General features: G+C 49.5%; 1 protein-coding gene across 3 annotated transcripts in view; it reads right to left on the bottom strand.

Moving 5' to 3' along the window:
* LYN (LYN proto-oncogene, Src family tyrosine kinase) overlaps positions 1 to 16,199 on the bottom strand; it is a 111,514-nt gene that overhangs the window by 12,501 nt on the left and 82,814 nt on the right. The gene's annotated exons all lie outside the window — the stretch shown is intronic.

Raw genomic sequence — 16,199 nt, 5'->3', positions numbered from 1 at the left:
CTGCACGTAGATACACAGATGTTTGTATCCCAGTTTTTCAAACGAGGAAAGAGAGCCAGGGAAGTGCTGTACCGCCACAAATACATTATTGCGGCGTCGAGAACAGGCTGTCCCTGGCCAGCAGCATCCTTGCTGTCGGGTCAGTCGACTGCCCACAGGACCCGGGCTCTAAGCTCTCTCCGCACAGTCCCTCCAGGATGAGCAGAGTCACCCAGACATAAAGCTGACAGCAGGAGAGAAGCAGGGATAAAATGATAAAGCAGGGGAGGTGAAACTGCTACTCCTCGCTTGCTAGGAAATCGGGTTTTTAAGGAATCAAAATAGGATTATTAAGGAAAACATTACCAAATTATAAAGATAAGAATCAAGAAGGAAGGAGGAAAGGTAGGAAGGAAGGAAAGAAGGGAAGGAGGGAGGGAGGGAGGAACCAAGTAGCTGTGTCTGGTGAGCAGTTAGAGGGAAAACTAATTAGGATTGTGTCACACAGGAATGAATGTATTCTGCGGATTCTACCTTGAATTCCAGGTGGCTCAGCGTGGAGGACCTGAGTACTCCCACACCCCATCCTCAACAGCATCCTCCTGGCTCAGGCAAACGCCGCTGTTTCAGCCAGGCCCTGTGGCTCAGCAAAAGCTTTTTAGCTCTTTACTATGGGGGGTGCTTCTCCTGACCTTCGCCTGCAACGCCTTGCTTCCCCGCTCGGCCAATCACTAGGCTTCCTTCTGGCCAGAGGGCCTTCCCTGAACTCCTCTTGGATAATTTCACTCTACACCCACCATCCATGGTCAATTTGTACAAAAACCATTGGCACCTACTGACCACAGCTTTGCCATTATTTTGAAGCTGTTTAAGGTGCTTACTGCTGTCCTGCCATCCAGACAGCAAACACCACCAGGGAGAAGCCACCTTACATCTTTTCTGTTCTCACGTGTATCTACTGGAAGCTTCAGCCATGTCACTCCCCTCTTCTCAGAGCCGAAGAAAGTTCTTTGGTAAGCGTGCTGGGTTTTTAATGTTACCAGGATGCTATGCTGTTCGCTCTCTGCTGCAGGAATTTACCAGCTGCTATTTCTGTGGCCAGAAAATCTGCCATATAATAATCAGAACACAGCAGCTCAGTCCCAAAGTCCTGGCAGCCCAGGGGCTCGCCTGGGACTCGCCCCAAAGAGTCTTGAACAGGTAACATCATAAATCCGAAAGAACAGAAGAGGTCTGAGCATCTTCTTTAGTAGAAACGACAATGTGATAACATACACCTTGACTATGACCAAGAATAACGTGTGTGGCACGCAGGCCGGGCCAGTAGAGTGGAGAAGACCCAGGCCACGTGACACATGCTGAGTGGACTCGGGGTCCAGCCCCTGCCTGGATGGCTGGGCCAGCCTCACACAGCATCCCTCGACAGGAATACCTTAATCCTTTGTGCAAGACCACCCAGGTCACTCCTTGCATAAAACTAGCCTCCAGATAACGTCTGAACCCCTTAGCGCTGCTCCCAAGGCCCTGGTGACTGGTCCATTATCCTCTACCTCCCACCACTGCCTCCCTCCAGGATCCTGGCTCCTGCAGCCCCTGTCGCAGGGCAGTTCATCCCGCAGGTCTCAGGGGAGATGGCCCTTCTGCTGAGAGGCCTTCCCTGACCCTCCTTCTCCTCCAGTGTGTGTGGTCCCAGGGCCCCCTGCTCACCTAGGCATCGCAGGAATGTAAACCCCTTAGGGCACACTCCTGTTCTTGAGCCCGCATGTAACATCCCAATGATTCTAGACAAACTGGGCCGGGAAGCGGGAAGAGCCGAAGCTGGCTGCAATCCCAACACGTCCACGTGTCGCAACTACTGAGCCCACAAGCCGCAACTACTGAAGCCCGTGCGCCTAGAGCCCGTGCTCCGCAACAAGAGAAGCCACCGCAATGGGAAGCCCGCGCACCGCAACGAAGACCCAGTGCAGCCACAAATAAATAAATTAATTAATTATAAATAAATAAATAAAAGTGTCCTGGGAACTTGTGGGTAAGGCTTTTATCACACTCACCCGAGTTCTGCATTTACACAAACCCGAATGCATTTTTGAACATGATTCTCTGAGATAATAACAGACTTGCGGCAAGCCCAGCTTAGCTTAGCTTTCTTTTCCACGTCACAGTGCTTTGAGGGGCTCGTATTCCAAACAATAATAATAGCGTTCACCAAGACCACGTTTCTAAACAACAGTGCTTGCCAAGTGGAATAAACAATAGATATGAGAGCAAAATAAAAGCTTTCGGAGAGGGCTGGTTTTGAGGTCACAAAAGACTACAATTCTTTTCTTATATAAAAAGTATTAATTTCCCTGGTCTATATGCATTTTTCTTTCTTGGTTTCTTTCTTTCTTTTTAAAATCTTAATCTTTTTTTTTTTTTTGGTTGTTGTATTTACTTTGGCTAAAGTAAATCCAACTCTATTTCTCTATTTCGCAACAGCAGGAAGAAATCATAGGCCACTTTGGCTAATGGGATCTAGGATCAACTTTGCTTGCACGAATACGTTCTTGCTTCTCCAGGACACTTAGTCTAACCACTGTCAGCACTGCAGAAAGAGCTGTTGCATAAATGCATCCCCCCAGGCTCAGCCATCCTCGGGGACCCGGGGAGAGGGGAGCGCTCGCCTCCTACTTTCTTTTTAACTAAATTATGGTTGACTTACAATGTTTCAGGTGTAGAGCAAAGTGATTCAGTTATACATAGGTATATATGTATTCTTTTTCAGGTTCTTTTCCATCACAGGTTATTACAAGATACTGAGTATAGCTCCTTGTGCTCTACAGTCGGTCCTTGTTCTTTGTCTACTTTATATATTGTAGTGTGTATCCGTTAATCCCATTAGCTCAGAAAGGCTGATCTGAGGGTTTCCCTGGTGGCGCAGTGGTTGAGAATCCGCCTGGCGATGCAGGGGACACGGGTTCGAGCCCTGGTCTGGGAGGATCCCACGTGCCGCGGAGCAACTGGACCCATGAGCCACAACTACTGAGCCTGCGCGTCTGGAGCCTGTGCTCCGCAACAAGAGAGGCCGTGACAGTGAGAGACCGGCGTACCGCGATGAAGAGTGGCCCCCGCTCGCCGCAACTAGAGAAAGCCCTCGCACAGAAACGAAGACCCAACACAGCAAAATAAAAATTAAAAAAATAAAAAAAGAAAGGCTGATCTGTGAAGGAGTTATGTGGAGTCGCTCCGGTTTGGTGAGGACACAGTCTGATTCAAGAGATTGCTTTGTGCCCACAGATATTTCACTTAGATGATGATGGTAACAGGTAGGTGGCTGATTGATAGGTAGGTAGGTAGATATATAGATGGATAGTTAGACATTAATAACCACTACTTCTCCCACCACTAATGAAGCACTTTTTATGTACCAGATACTGTTTTACATTCATTACACCCAATTCACGTTTCATCTGAATAACAACTCTATCTGGTAAGTTTTATTTCCATTGTACACATGCAAATGAAGCTTAAAGAGGTACAAGAACCTGATGAGAGCCAGGAGGGAAGGAGAGAGCCAGGATTGACACCCAGGAGTGTCTGACAGCCAGATCACATTCCAGAATGTTCCATCAGCAAGAGAGCTCATAACTAGATGCTTCTGGAACTCAAATTTTTCATTGAGAGAATATTATTTTACTGAGAAGAGAGAAAAATGCTTTTGAAGTTTCCTCCTGGAATTCATTGTTGTTAAGCCCAAATTTCACCTCTCAGAAAAGCTACCACAAACCTTCCCCAGGCAGAGCTCAGGATACCCATCTCAGGAAGGACATACAAGCCTGGTTTGGGTTGTCTTTGTCTAGAACAGGGTTTCTCAACCTTTTTCCATTATCATCTCCTAAGGAGAAAGTTTTAATTAAATTAAAAATTAAAAAAATACAAAGAAATAGGATTTTGTAAGGTAGGCCTGAGCTCTGGAGGGCCACAAACTATCATAATATCTAAGATTTTCCCATGTGCCAAGAACCAATTTTCACTCCCTTGGGGGCAACTTGCCCCATTTTGATTTCTTGGTCTAGAAGAAGCTAAACTGAGCAAAGAAGGTATAAAGCCCACTTTGCCCTATGACTCAAAAGAGGGAAATAAGATGGGATGATGATCTATTCTGGGCTTGAATGAGGTTAAGGCTCTGTCAGAATGAAAATAACCAGGCTAAAATTAAGCAGGACAACATTCTTTCATTCAAATAGCCCTATATATATATTGCAAGAAAAAGCAATAAATGTCTTTCCCTTTGGAAATCTGATGGGGCTAAAAGGAAATTACTTTCCTAGGGTCACACCACAGGTTAGGGCAATGGTTTGGAAGTGACTTCAATTTCCCTTCTGTGCATTTAGCCGTTAAATGAAGTTTAAACCCTTACACCAGTATTTCTTAACTCTGGCTGTGTACCGGGCATCTTATCTTAACCCGGGTCTCATCCTAAATCACCTAAACACGCATCTCTAGGAGTGAGGCCTCCCTAGGTGGTTGTGACCTGCAGTCTGGGTGGAGAACGGCCCTTGTCCCTTATCGCCTACTGGGAGCTTGATTCTGACCCTGATTTATTCGATCAGAACCCGGATTTTAACAAGCTCTCTGGGTGATCTGTACGCACCCGAACTTGGAGAAGAGCTGTGGTAGCTCCAATGCTTTTCAACTTCAGCTATTTTAGGATTTAAAGTTCTAGACAGATTGGAATGAAATCTCGCTCTCAACACCATGAGTAGATGGACTGTGGTCCTCCTAACGCTGGGGAAAGGAATTCCCCAACAACTCAGCTGAAGAAAAAGAAGGAGCAAAGATGGGCAGAGGCAGCAGGAAAAAGCCCAGGTGGGGAGAGGCGGGTGCCATGCTGAAGCTGGGGGGCGACGGGCCAGATAACGGGGATGCGGGCTAGTCCTCGCACATCAGCAGCTCAGAACGTGTGTCCTGAGCTTTTGTTTTTCTTGTAACTAAGGGAGAAGGACTCCAGCCTTACAGCTCAGAGGCAGGGAATCCGGAAGCACTTTCTCCACATCATGGTTCTGGGGCCGGGCCGCTACTTAGGGGGCTTAGGAAACTGAATTGAATCTTTCAGCTTTAAATCATCTGAGGGGATTCTCTACCTCTTGGGCCACACCAGCTTCATGCCAGCATCAGGCTCAGTGATGCACAAACACGAGAAAACCTTGACTTTCTAAACCACCTGCCAGCACTAAAGAAGAACTAAAAATGTCTCGTCTCCATGTGCTAATTTCCAACTCTGTATTAGAGGGTCTGTGTGTGAAGCTACTGGGCATTTGAAGTAGAAAAGCAGCCCTATTACCTAAAATGAGAATAATCATACAAGGAGATAACTTTAGTGAAGGGTCTGTACTCCTGGTTTAAAGCTACCTGATTTAGGGTTACATGTGCTTGTCGTTTCTTGAGCTCTTCAGCCCAAATAGCATGGCGGGCGTACATTTCCTAGTTCCTCTTTTTGTACCTTCAGTGGAAACATATGGTGACATGTTCTCTGTTTGATGTTTCTACGTGCGTGTGTGTGTGTGCATGTGTGCGTGTACACGCATGCACTGCTGTCCTGGGAGGACAGACAGGAACTACTAGGTAAGTGAGTGACCCACTGGGATCCCAACCTGAGCCAGTAACACAGCGGCTTCTGGTGAAATCCCAGGCATCTAGTACCCAGTGAAAGTTCTAGGCACAGAGGAGATATTAAAAATGATGCTTCCTGGGCTTCCCCGGTGGAGCAGTGGTTGAGAATCCTCCTGCCAAGGCAGGGGACACAGGTTCGAGCCCTGGTCCGGGAAGATCCCACATGCCGCGGAGCAACTAAGCCTGTGCACCGCAACTACTGAGCCTGCGCTCTAGAGCCCGCGAGCCACAACTACTGAGCCCATGTGCCACAACTGCTGAAGCCCGCGTGCCTAGAGCCCGTGCTTCACAACAAGAGAAGCCACCGCAATGAGAAGCCCGCACACCGCAACCAAGAGTAGCCCCCGCTCGCCGCAACTAGAGAAAGCCTGCGCACAGCAACGAAGACCCAACGCAGCCAAAAATAAATAAATAATTTTTTTTTTTAAAAATGATGCTTTCTGAGTTAGAGGCCAACCTCATCTTGTCAGGTGCGAAATAAGCCACCCCCCAGCCTCATGGCCATCCTCCAGGGAGGTCCTTCAAATGTGCTGTGAGAAGGAAAGGCATGACCATCGGGCGCCCACCAATCAGCTTCTCAGCCAGGGACCTGAAGGGCTGGAAACACACGTGTGACCACAGAGGACACTGACCCCAAATACTGGGGATTCTGCCTCTCCCACTGCTGGTGTGAAGGCGACGCGCCAACCTTCCCACAGACGCACCCTCAGGGACCCACAGGCACTGCCTCCTCCAAGGGGAAGAGACCCAGCCTCACCGGTTGGTGGGTGCACGGCATCCGTCCCCGGCATCTGAGATCCCCAGCTGGTGGGGCACCTCGGAGGATCTCCACGGACACTCCCTCTCTATGGCAGTGTTGCCAGTGTGTGTCTATTGTTCAGCACGTCAGTGTCCACACACGTGATCTTACACCCACCCACATGCATACACACCACGCAGATACATACAAACTTCTGGGAAGTTTTCAGAGCCCAGCATTCCATAAGGCATTATCCTTCTGCTTCCTCTGCCTATCGTTTTCTACCCAACCCCCCAACACGCACACTTACATACGCACACACCTGTGATGGGCAGGGTGACGACAGAACGCAGAATGCTTTGCAGATGGGTATTTCCTGGGGTATGAGGTCAGAAACGTTAAGCAGAACAAAGTTTCCAGAAGCATCCGAGGTGAGCATACTCCTTTAAATTCCCTCTCCAATATCCACGTTGAAGTAGAAAGTCTGCGTTCCCGTTCCCCAGATGAGACCCTGGGAGCGGCCTCCGCAGACATCTACACGCACCCCTGCCGCACTGCCCTGAGGAAGGCAACCCAGGACCCTCCTCTCTGGTCATCAAATGTATTTACTGAGAAGGGAGTTGCCAGGGACCATCTGGGGCTTGCAGGATGGCGATGCTTGGGGCAGGAAATACCTAACACCAACGCCCGTTGGGTATATACAAGACAGACTTCTTTTATGTGGAAAACAATGCTGGAGAAGAAATCTCAATCAAGTTTTACAGACCAAGGAGACTCAAATAATCCTCCTTGCAAGTGACTTTCCCTGCTAGCAATGGCCACAGAGGTCACGCATCTTTTTCTGTTTTTCCCAGAAGCCCAATTAAAGCTGTGAGCCCGGCATTCCACCCAGCCTGCCCCAGCCTCCAGCAGGCTCCCTCCATCCGGGGCTGAGGCTCTGAGCAACAAGCCTGTTCCCATGCGTGCGCTCAGTGCACGGACCCCGCAGGTGTCACCAAGGACCACGAAGGATGCTCTGGACACACCACGGAGTGTTTGCACGGATGACCTTGCCGTGTGAGTCCTGCTTCAGCGTTCTGTGTTCACCCGAATTCCTACCGCTGTTCTGAGAAACGGGCAAGTGACAGGCTATCTTGCTTAGTGAGTGATTTTTAAAATTTTAATGAGAAGAACCCACATGTGAGTCAGACGACGGAGGGAATAAAGGCATAAAGGAACCTAATTGAGGGACTCGATGTGATCTCTCAAGCAAAGCTAAAATCTGCCCCAGGAAATTCCAGCCTGAATGAGAAACTGGAACCGAAAACCCAATCTGTCTTAGAATTGGCCAGTTGGAAAACATTCGTCACTTAGACAAGCAGTGAGAGAGATTGAACAAGAAACCTGCCAGAAAGCAGGAAAGACTGAATTTTGTTTTTCTTGTGGTTCTACGTGTTCCATCAGGCACTGTTTGCCTCACTCTCTAGCTACGTATTTCCTTCCTACACTTGGGGAAAGTAGAATTCAAATAATTAATTACTTTCAAAAGCCTTAGGAAGCTTACAAAATAATCATAATGCTAATATTAATAAGTTGGAACCAAACAAATGGTTAAACCTACAGTGTCTCTGATGGGGTCTCAAGCCTCTCTGAAAGGTCCTCTCTATCACCCCTGGGGTCAATCCCAAACTGACCTACAAAGACCATTTAATTACAACACAAAAATAAAATGTAAAAAAAAAACAGGGAGTTTAAAGTAAGAACACACCTCCTCGGTACTCCAAATATGATAGCCTTTGTTTTGTAGTACTTGGTAGTTTCTATAGACGTACTTTTCTATCTATTAATATTCATTGCTCCTCCATGCTGGATCCCTACACACTTTAATCCATAATTTGGATAGAGGAAGGGGTGGCATAGAGCTCATTCCTTGCTATGTTTGGAGGTCGAATTTCCTAGTATGTGTTACCTTTGTTGGGTTACTTAAATATTCTTCTTTATTCCTCTTTTCAAAGCAAAACTTCTAAGAAATAATGGAGCTTATTGCTTTGATGACGATGGTGGTGGTGATGGTGGTGATGACAGTGATGATGACGATGATGATGACAGCTACCATGTACTGGCTGTTACCCTGCCCAGGCATCTTGCCAGGCATTTATAAGCCCTAAAACAAGCCTATGAAAGTAGCCAATATTCACAGTAAAGATGAGAAAGCTGAGTCTTGGAGAAGTAAACATTTTTCCTAGATAGACTTGGATTTGAATCCAAATCTGGCTGGTCCCACCTCCTTGTGCTCTTAACTATTTATCTATACTAGCTTCTTCCTTTAAAAAGAGCTACAAACATGGGCTTCCCTGGTGGCGCAGTGGTTGAGAGTCCGCCTGCCGATGCGGGGGACGCGGGTTCGTGCCCCGGTCCGGGAAGATCCCGCATGCCGCGGAGCGGCTGGGCCCGTGAGCCATGGCCGCTGGGCCTGCGCATCCGGAACCTGTGCTCCGCAACGGGAGAGGCCACAGCAGTGAGAAGCCCGTGTACTGCAAAATAAATAAATAAATAAAAAGAGCTACAAACAGTAGAATGTTTGCAAGCTGACATCAGGAAAAAGGAGAGAAAGGAGAAATAATAACTAGATCATTTAAAAAGTGGCCATGTTAAAGTCTGCAATCTGTAATACCTTCATAGCTGAAAGATGAGGGCAGAGCTTGACACGTACAAACTTAGGGCTGGTGAGGTTTTTGTGACGGATCAAAATTCAATCAATCCAAAAGCATGCAAGGACCCACAGAGTCTCGGGGAGACATGATCTCCACATAGAAAACTGCACTGAATAATCATATTTAAACCAGTAAGTTTCCATGAAAGAGGTTTACCTTCATTAGCGGCAAAGGAAGAACCATTTGTCAACTAATTCTCATAGACTTTCTCTTGCAAAAACGTATTGGACCAGCTCACATCCATTAGGATGGCTGTTATAGAAACAAACAAACAAACAAAGCAAAAAACCAGAAAATAAACAGTGTTGTTGAGGAAGTGGAGAAATTAGCACCCTCGTGCACTGCTGGTGGGAATGTAAACTGGTGCAGCCACTGTGGAGACCAGAATGAGTGATTCTCAAAAAATTCAACATCGGATTACCATGTGACCCATCAATTCCACCACTGGGTGCATACCCCAAACAACCGAAAGTACACACCTGTACACTATCTAACAGATATTTGCACACCCCTGTTCATAAGAGCATTATTCACAAAAGCAGAAAGTGGAAACAGCTCAAGTGTCCCTCAATGGATGAACAAAAAAACCAAAATGTGGTCTCTGCAAGCAATGGCATATTATTCAGCCATAAAAAGGAATGGAATTCTAACACAGGCTACAACATCGATGGACTTTAAGGACAATATGCTAAGAGAAATAAACCAGTCGCAAAAGGGCAAATACTGTATGATTGCACTCATACGAGGTACTTGGAGTATCAGATTCACAGAGACAGACAGTAGCATGGTGGCTGCCAAGGGCTGGTGGGAGGGAGGACGGGGACCTAACGGGTACACAGTGTCAGTTCTGCAAGATGAGAAGGGTTCTGGAGATGCTGGTGGTGATGACCGCACAACAACATGAATGTCCTTCATGCCACCGAACCGTGCACTAAAAAATGGATGGAATGTATGTTATGTGTATTTTATCACAATTGAAAAATAAAACTGGGCGCTTCCAGTTGTAGGATAGCAGGAGCAGAGGTGGTAAAGGCTGCCGGCCACAGGGAGAGCGGGCGACGCCCATCACCCGCCCCTGCGCAGTGTGCTGACGACCAAGGAAACGCTTCGGGCACCCTGCGTGGGGACGCCCATGCACACCTGGGGGACCAAACCACACTAGGCAGTGGTCAAGGCCTCTGCCCGCATCACTTCCACCCCGGGCCCCTCCTCAGTCCACCCTCAAATAAACCCAGCCTTGACGTGAACACACAAGTAGGGATTAGAAGGAAGTAGACCAGTGATGCCTCAGAAGACAGTTGGACACTTGTGACTGTGGATCAGCGACTTACAATGAGTCAGCTTGGATTTTATACAAAACGGGGGCAAGTTTCTTCTCAAAATCTCAAGTTTTCCACTCTGCAAAGTGGCGATAAGAATAGCATCAACCTGGTAGAGTCCAGATGAGACTGAAAAGGAGAATGCAAGGCTGCTCAGTGCATGATGGAGATGAACGATCACTATGACTAATATTAATACCACTACTATTCATAACGAGAAGACCCACATCCAGACCTGGTTCATCACGGTGAGCTGACAGAAGGGCTGCTCTCTCAGAGCTGAGGCGCTGTAGGTGGGAGGCTGCCCACAGGTGTCCGAATGCAGCCTCAGGCACACTGCTTCCCCTCTGCTGAGCGGCTGCCGCCACCCTTAGGAGAAGCTGGATCCAGACTCTGCATCCGCTGACGGGGCTCCCTGATACCGGCTGCCTGAGGCTGTTAAAGGGATGCGCCCCGCCAGTCAGGGAGAGGACTCCCCACTCTGTACCCCCAGGACAGGGCAGTCAAGAACCTACACTAAGATTAGAAATCTCCTTTGCTTATTCTCCCCTCTTCTGCATCAATTTCACTGCTACTACTGTCAACTAGATGACCTACCCCTGGATATCCCTGGTAGTCCAGTGGCTAAGACTAAGTGCTCCTGATGAAGGGGTCCCGGGTATGATCCCTGGTCAGGGAACTAGACCCCGCATGCATGCTGCAACTAAGAGTTCGTGTGCCGCAACAAAGACCCCAGTGCAGCCAAATAAATAAATATTTAGATGACCTACCCCTGATGTGCAGCTAACCAACCATGCTTATCACCCTGGAAGGAGAAGAAGGAAGCAGAATGTTCTCAACTTATGCCGGGGATGGAGAAACAAGAGGAAAGCCATTGGCACTTCTGTCCAGTCTTTTGCAGGAGAGAGGATGTGTGATGGCTGGATCAGTGCTGCCTCTGAGGAGGAATGTGGCCTGACTGGGTACGCCCCACACACCTCCAGCTGAGGAACAAGTCACTGGGCACAAACGTGCAATTCTGCTCGGTGAAAACAAGCTGTGACTCAAGTGACTCAGAAACATTCCTACTCTGACCTCTTATCTGGCTACTGGGGCCTAAGGACATACATGCAGAAAGTAAAGTTTTCTCCACAGAAATGTTTTGTATTGTTACTTACATTAGTGAAAAAGTAGAGATTCTCCAAATGTTCATCTACCAGGGAATGGTAAGGAAATCACGATACAGTCACAGGAATAGAATATTATATTGTAATAGGTGCATACATGATTATGGAGGGTTTTCGATAAAATGAAAAGCTGTAATATTCAGTTCAATACGTACAAAACAGCACATACGGTACAAACCTAATGTGTAATGAAAAGGGTAATTAGAAGGGATGGATAATGATGAACCAATAACAAAAAATGGGTAAAAAGCTTAAAGAAACAGTTCCCAGAAAAATAAACTGCAAACAAAGAAGGAATATAGGAAAGGATGCATGACCTCATCTATATTAAATAAACACAAATTACAACAAGGAAATATGAAGTTTGACCTATCAGACTGTATTAGAGAGTTAAGGCTTAGGTCTTAGGGGTTTCCCTGGTGACGCAGTGGCTAAGAATCCGCTTGTCAATGCAGGGGACACGGGTTCGAGCCCTGGACCGGGAAGATCCCACATGCCGTGGAGCAACTAAGCCCGTGCGCCACAACTACTGAGTCTGCTCTCTAGAGTCCGTGAGCTACAACTACTGAGCCCGCGAGCCACAACTACTGAAGCCCACGAGCCACAACTACTGAGTCTGCGCTCTAGAGTCCGTGAGCCACAACTACTGAAGCCCATGAGCCACAACTACTGAAGCCTGTGAGCTACAACCACTGAAGTCCGTGAGCCACAACTACTGAAGCCCACGAGCCACAACTACTGAGCCTGCGCTCTAGAGCCCACGAGCCACAAGTACTGAAGCCCGCGAGCCACAACTACTGAAGACTACAGGCCACAACTATTGAAGCCCATATGCCACAACTACTGAGCCTGTGCTTTAGAGCCCACGAGCCACAACTACTGAAGCCGCGTGCCTAGAGCCCGTGCTCCGCAGCAAGAGAAGCCACCGCAGTGAGAAGCCCGCGCACCGCAACGAAGAGTAGCCCCGCTCACCTCAACTAGAGAAAGCCCGTGCGCAGCAACGAAGACCCAACATAGCCAAAACTAAATAAATAAAATTTTTTAAAAAAAGAGGTCTTAGAGCAGCTCTCTGGCTGCTGTGTGACAGACGGGCTCTAGAAGAAGCAGAGCTGAAGCCCAAGGCTAGTTCGGCAGCTACAAGGTCATTCGTCCTGAGACAGTGTTCGACTTGGGTCAGAGTGAGAGCGGGGAAGGAGTTGGGGCCTCTCAGCTCGCGCCGCGCTTCCAAGCCCACGCACCGCAGTGAAGTCCCTGGCCCACTGGGACATGTCCAGCTGGGTGTCCCACACTTCAATCCCCACAGCAAAACCGACCCCAGCGGCCCCCAATCCCGGCGTCCACGGGGCCAGGCGCTCGGCTGCCCATCCAGACACCGGGCGTCGCCTTCGCTTTCCGCTCCCGCACACCTGAGATGGGCGGGGCTCCGTTCGGCCCACCCCCTTCCCGGGACCCCGGGCTCCAGCCGCGGTCCCTCCTCTAAACTGCTGTGCCCGGGGCAACGCAGGGCGTGCGGATTTCAGCGCAACGCCTTCCTGCTTAGATGTTCACGGGCCCCATCGCTCCCAGGATGAGAAGCGAGCTGCCCGCCTTCGCGGCTCGGCTCCCACAGCCGCCTCCTGGGCAACGCGGGGCAGCCTCCGGGTGGGGGGCTCAGTTCTCTCCGGACTCAGCCTCCTCAGGTCTCAGGCTCCCAGGCCAAAGTGCTCTTTGGTTTGGGGACACGGGGGTGGGGAGGAGGCCGGGGTGCTGAGAAATCTAGCTCTGCTGGAAAAGCTTCAGGATGGTTCCTGCCCACGACACGGTGTTGCCTTTAAAGATGAGCTTGGTTGGAGCACAGACACGCCCCCGCCCCCTCCTTCCACCTTTCCCGGCCTCAGGTTTACGAAACACAGCGGACACTTCGGTCGGGGGTCGGTCAGAGGCCAGCGGGGAGGCCCAAGTGCACGTTACGGTAGATGCAAACAGCACCCTCGGACTCCTCAAAGGTAAAGTATAACTCCCGAGAGGCCGTCTGCTGAGTATCATCAGTTTTCGCTTTTCTCCAGTACATACATCTCGGTCACCTACCAAGCACTTCGCTGCCCCTCCCACGGAACCCAGGGCTTGCCAGTGCTTCCGCTTTTCCTTAACGTCCGCGTCTAGCGCTCAGGGCCCCACTCGCCGTCACCCGTCTCCTGCGCCCTTAGCGCCAAGTTCCCTCAGCCACAGGCGCCTCCCCACATCCGCCCCTGCCCGGCCTGGCAGGGCTGGCCCTGTCTCCGAGGCTCACCGCCCAGGAGGCCTGCCCTCCTGCCGCCCCCGCCACGCTTGGCTTCCACCCTGCGCCTCGGGCTCCGAAGGCAGCCGGCAGCGCGGCCCGCTCCGCCCCGGCCATGTCCGCAGCGCGCTGCCCGCTGCCTCCCCGCTACTTCTCCTCCTGCACCAAGTCAGAAGCTCCCTGAGGCAGGCATGCGCCTTGCTCATCCCGTCCCTGGCACACGCCTGGCTGTGCGCAGCACGCGTTGTGGTGAAAAGGGGGGGGGGGTACCGAGAGGGTGAGGGGAGCACGGAGAGTGCGAGCCAGGCGCTGAAGACAAAGAGCAACTGAATTGACTCTGCAGCCCCCACCCCGGTGCGTTCACGTCCACGTTTAAAAACGAGCAGCTGGTGCGGCTTCCCTGGTGGCGCAGTGGTTGAGAGTCCGCCTGCCGATGCAGGGGACGCGGGTTCGTGCCCCGGTCCGCGAAGATCCCACATGCCGCGGAGCGGCTGGGCCCGTGAGCCATGGCCGCTGAGCCTGCGCGTCCGGAGCCTGTGCTCCGCAACGGGAGAGGCCACAGCAGTGAGAGGCCCGCGAACAAGAAAAAAAAAAAAAAAAAAAGAGCATCTGGTAATGAGCCCTGCCTGCTCCTAAACTACTTTGGTTCTAGCCTTGCAGGCTTCCAAGATGAGTATTTGAAGAGGAAATTATTTTGTGACCTATAGTCATGCTGACCAGAAATCACCGCGCCTGGATAAAATCATTCCCAGATAAGAGGCAGGGCTGGTACATAGACCAGAAGTCCCACCACCTCCCCCGGACATGAGCCGAAAGCTTCCTATTGGTGCTAGAAAGGTTTCCAGTCAAAATTAAAGCAAGAATAACTTCTTCTGCCTTTTCTGCTATGTTAAACAACCAGTCGTGGTTCCTCTGTTTAAATATGCCAGACACCCCAACTGCCTAACAGGAAAAAAAAACTGTTCCTGTTTTACGCTATTTTATTTTATTTTAAAATTAATTAATTAATTTTTGGCTGCGTTGTGTCTTCATTGCTGCGCGCGGGCTTTCTCTAGTTGTGGCGAGCGGGGGCTAATCTTCCTTGCAGTGCCCAGGCTTCTCATCGTGGTGGCTTCTCTTGTTGTGGAGCACGGGCTCTAGGCTTGCGGGCTTCAGTAGTCGTAGCTCAAGGGCTCTAGAGCACAGGCTCAGCAGTTGTGGCGCACAGGCTCAGTAGTTGTGGCTCGTGGGCTCTAGAGCACAGGTTCAGTAGTTGTGGCGCACGGGCTTAGTTGCTCCACGGCATGTAGGATCTTCCTGGACCAGGGCTCGAACCCGTGTCCCCTGCATTGGCAAGCGGATTCTTAACCACTGCGCCACCAGGGAAGCCCTTTACGCTATTTTAAAATGACAGCTTCCTATTCTTCCAACTTTTTCAGAAGGAAGCTGCGTATGATCAGTTTTGCAATGCTGACAGTAACTCTACTTTCATGTGCCCATCTTGTAAGTTTTCATGGCTGAAGTTAAAGTCTTAGACATAAAATTCATTATTCAGAAAAGATAATAGAGGATTTACATGCCTGTCACCGGGTACTACATCCGTAGGATGCATTCATATTCCTTTATTTAGAGCAAAGTCAAAATCTTATATCAGCATCCTCTGAACATACTCAGAAGCATTCATTTTAACTTTTAGGGGATAATTGACACAGATATTCTAAGTAGGAGGAGATTTTCTTAGTCGTAGAACATCAGAGCCGAGGCAACAGGAAAGCTGACTGGTGACCCCCTATCACAGAGGAGGACCCCAGGGCCAAAGGGATGATGCTCCCCAGGCTGGAGCAGGTTTTCCAACTCTCAGCTCAATGCTTTCTCCACCATTAACATCATCAATAGCTCCATTCACAAAATGACACTGATACTTCTCATATTATGTAGAAAGAGAGAACCACCATGTCTATAAGACAGTTTACATTGGGAATGGCTTCCAAGCAGTGGTTCCTCAATGATACGCAGCGAGGGACCACCGTGTCCTGATGGCCATGTGACCCCTCAGCAGGGCGGACCCGGCTCGGGCGATTTTGTGGAATTAACTGTCTCTGCGGTGCTGGCCGCTTCCCCTGGAGGAGGGTCTTGTGGTTGAAAGAAGAGCTGAGAACGTGGTCTCCCTAGAGTCACGTATGAGAATTCCCGTGTAAGGAGGGGAGATCAAATAAGAGGTGGAGAGGGGACCCAGCCTCCCGGATGAGACGCAAACCAAGTCTGTCACTTGAGTTTCCACAGGCCACTGAACCTGACCCAGCACTTCGATGTGATCCTTCCTCCAGCTTAGCTGGATTAAATGTGATGACACTATTAATCAGGGGTTAATACCAGTAAAGGTTTTGAAAATAACGTAGTTGCTTCATTATGACA

This window comes from Lagenorhynchus albirostris, chromosome 17, assembly GCF_949774975.1.
Source record: "Lagenorhynchus albirostris chromosome 17, mLagAlb1.1, whole genome shotgun sequence".
NCBI classification, from domain to species: Eukaryota; Metazoa; Chordata; class Mammalia; order Artiodactyla; family Delphinidae; genus Lagenorhynchus; species Lagenorhynchus albirostris.
This window is presented reverse-complemented; position numbering and strand designations above follow the sequence as displayed.